The following is a 3,773-nucleotide window of genomic DNA, read 5'->3' as shown; positions in this document are numbered from 1 at the left end:
AGCTGGCTGGGGAAACGCAAGCCAGTTGGATGTAGAAAGGAGGAAGGAAATTGGGTGGGGGCGGGAGAGGGGGAGGACTGCTGGAGCCCCAGAGGCAGCCAGAAGGGGAGCCTGGGAGTTGGGGGGGCACGGTGTGTGTGGGGGGGTGTCTCTGTGTGTGCACATGTATGTGTGAGTGCGCGTGTGTGTGTGTCTATGTGCGTGTATGTGTGTGTGTGGTGTGTATGGGGGGGGTCGAGTGTGGGATGTGTGTGTATGGGGGTGGGGGGGGTATGTGTGCAATGTGTGGGATGTGTGTGTGGGATGTGTGTGTGGGATGTGTGTATATAATAGGATGAGACTTCTAGCTCTGGGCATCATTCTCCTCCCTAAGCATCCCCATGCCCCTCTCTGAGCCCCGCCCCCCCAAATCCCTCCGCCTAAGAGCTTCATTGAAGCTGGGTCGTGGGTACATCAGGATTTATTACATTTTTCTTTTTTTCCCCATACTGAGGTATAATGGACACATAAAATTGTATACATTTACAGTGTACAACGTGATGATTGCCACGACCAAGCTAATTAACACATCCATCACCTCACACAGCTATCATTTTTGTGTGGGGGGTGGGGAGGACACTTAATCTACTCACTTAGCAAATCCCAAGTTTACAATATAGTATTCTTAACTATATTTATCATGCTGTACATTAGATCCCAAGGACTTATTCACTTTATAACTGGAAGTTATATTTTTCTTTCCACTTTTGATATCCTTGATATTTTCCATAGTAAAACATTTTAAATAACAGGCCCTTTAGCATTTTCTTGTCCTAAGACACAGTAGTGGTAATAATTAAATGCTTGAATTTTGGAGTCCATTATCTTAGCTGTGGTTTTAAATCTCAGCTCTACCACTCTCTGGTGGTTTGACCTTGGTCAAGCCCCTTAACCTCTCTGAAACTCAATTTCCTCTTCTGTAAAGTGGGGATAATCAGAGTACCCCCCCTCCTTGGATTTCTGTGAAGACAGAAAGGACTTTAAGCCATGTAAAGCACTTAAGTACAATGCCCACCCCCCCACCCCCGCATAATAAGCACAGAAATGGTAGCTATTAACGTCTCTCTGACTTTAAAAGTAATCCATGTTCATCAGCCAAAATGTGAGAAAGAACCAAGAGAATAAAAATTGCATGCGATCCCCGGTTCTAGAGACAAGCAGAGGTGTTTTGTGTTTTTTAGAGTATCCCTTCCCCCAGTTTTGGTAAGCATAGATAGAGTGTGGGTTTTTTTAGCAAAGAAAAATGGCATCACAGTTTTGTCAAGTTCCCCCTTTTCAGTAACCAGTATGTAGTGACTGTTCTCCCCCAGCACCATATATCATTGTTTCCTCATCCCACAGTTTTCTTCACCAAGCTTTTGTTTTTGCTCCTTTTTACCCCTTCCTTTGGCAGATGTGGAACCTGCGGCTTGGAGAGGGGAAATGTTCTTCCTACAGTCACGCAGCTAGCCGCTAGCAGAGCTGCCACTCAAACGCAGACCCCAGACCACCGGGAGCTTCAGCCTGAGTCCTTCAGCGCCTCCGGGGGGGGGGCGGGGGGAGGACGTAGACTCTGCTCGGCCCCTGCCCTTCCCTTTGCCGGCAGCCTTAGGCCTTGGGTGCGCGGGAACCCCGCCGGGCAGCCAGCTCGGTCTCCATGGTGATGAGAGAAGGGGCGGGGCTGCGGAGGGGGAGGCCGGCTTCTCTCCTGCTGAGTCCCCATCAGCCCCCTGGCGCCCCGTGTCCCCGACTCTAATTTTATGAAAGTCTAATGAAGCCCGCTGAGCAGGGAGGATGTAAGACCAGAGTTTTTTAGTTTTTGTTTTGTTTTTCTTCCTTCTCTTTGCCAGGTTCTAAAAGGCTCTCCCTTCCTGCCCCCATCCACAACAAAAATCCTTCTGGCTTGTTTAAGAATGAAAACAGTGGCCCCGTACAGAACATCTACTGTGTGCCAAACGCTTTACATATATTATCTCCAGGCCTAAAAACAACCCTCGAGGGAGGCATGAGAGGGAGGGGTGATTATTCTCCATTTTGGAGTTGAGGAAACTGAGCCATTATGTCCCTGTCAAGGTCACACCGCCTTTCATGGAGACAAGACTTCTTCCCCTTACTTGGGGCAGCTCCCAGGAAGACTTGTCACCCTGGGTCCTCACCCTAGCTCTACTTTTCTGGGCCCCCCGAGTTAGATGTCTGTGTCTGTACAAGGAAGATGGCTCTAAGCAACAGCCAAAGCACATAGGTGGATGATTTGTCAAAAAATTAGATTTTTAAAAAAGACTTTATTTATTTATTTATTTATTTATTTATTTGAGAGAGAGAGAGAGAGAGAGAGAGAGAAGGAAAGCACGAACAGGGGGAGGGGCAGAGGGAGAAGCAGGCTCCCCGCTGAGCAGGGAGCCCGATGTCATGCCGGGCTTGAACCCAGGACCCCAGGATCATGACCTGAGCTGAAGGCAGACGCTTAACCCACTGAGCCACCCAGGGCCCCCCCAAAATTAGATTATCTTACATAGTTTTGAACACTTGCAGTTCGAGCTGCCCCAAATTTCTGAGTCCCCTGGCCCAGACAGGGGTTGCATCTGTGAGGGTATCAGACAGGAAAAGAGCATTACGATGGAACTCATGTGACTATGACTTACATTGCCACAAAAACGAAATCTTGAAACCAACTGTCAAGTTTCTGAATAAGCCACCTCCCCAGGTTTCCCTCTGGTGGCTCATGGCCAGCCAAATCCAGATGAGTCCATCAGTGACCCTCCAGCCTCCTTTTCAGTGCTGCCACTGGCCAGGGTGGTGCCCCACTGCTTCAGATCTGACTCTCTACTCTGTATGAGTGACAATGTTTTCAACCCAAGTAACAGAAATCCCCAATTTACATTGGCTTCAACAATAAGCACGTTATCTCAGAGAAATCCAAAGAGGGAGGGCAGGTTAAAGTTCTGGCTGTTTCAGCAGCTAGCAGACATTTACCATTTCTCCATCTCTCCGCTCTGTTAACCTAGTGTCTCAGATTTATTCTCACACTGACTTCTTTCATGGCTGTAAGATGGCTGCAGCAGCTCCAGCCATCACAACAAAGCAAGCTTCCTCCAATGCCTCTTCCTCCTCTGCTCCTCTTCCTCCTCTTTTTTTATTTTTTATTTTTTGGTCTTTTTCTTATTATTGTAAAATAGTTCAAACATATACATAGGAATAGACTACCCAGGTTTGTAAAATCTTAACATTATGCCATATTTACTTCCTAGAGTTTCTTCTAGTTCTATGAATTTTCATACATGTGTAACTATAGGTAAGCAGGACCACATTAAGGATTAGAATATGTCCATCATCCGTGCACACTCTCTTCTGTTATCCCAGCTCAACATGGCTGAAAGCATAAGGAAAATACAGTATCTCTGCAGGAATTCCAAGGTGGGTCGATCAAGAGTTGGTGAATTCAGGGACTGGGTTTTTCCATCTTTCTACTCTGTGGTCCTTAGGATGTTGACTTTTACCAGAGGAAAGTGCATTGGGTTTGGAGCTGGTGGACCTGGCTCTATTGTTCCAGCTAGGTTACCCACTCTGTGTAACTCTGATCAAGCTCTTTGACCCTTCTGAAATTTATCCTTATTTAAATATGGGGAAACAGTGCCCATTATGTGGTGTGTTCTGGGGATTAAATGAGGTAAAGTGTGAACCAGTTTGCACGGAGAAGTTGCTCAGTGCCTAGTCTTAATTCAGCCTTCATCACTAACTGGCTGGAGAATCCTGGA

This window comes from Mirounga angustirostris, unplaced genomic scaffold (assembly GCF_029215605.1).
Source record: "Mirounga angustirostris isolate CCGP_5_RB_7025 unplaced genomic scaffold, mMirAng1.0.hap1 SCAF_10, whole genome shotgun sequence".
In the NCBI taxonomy this organism is placed as follows: Eukaryota; Metazoa; Chordata; class Mammalia; order Carnivora; family Phocidae; genus Mirounga; species Mirounga angustirostris.
The sequence above is the reverse complement of the archived record's forward strand: the minus strand, read 5'-3'. Positions refer to the sequence as shown.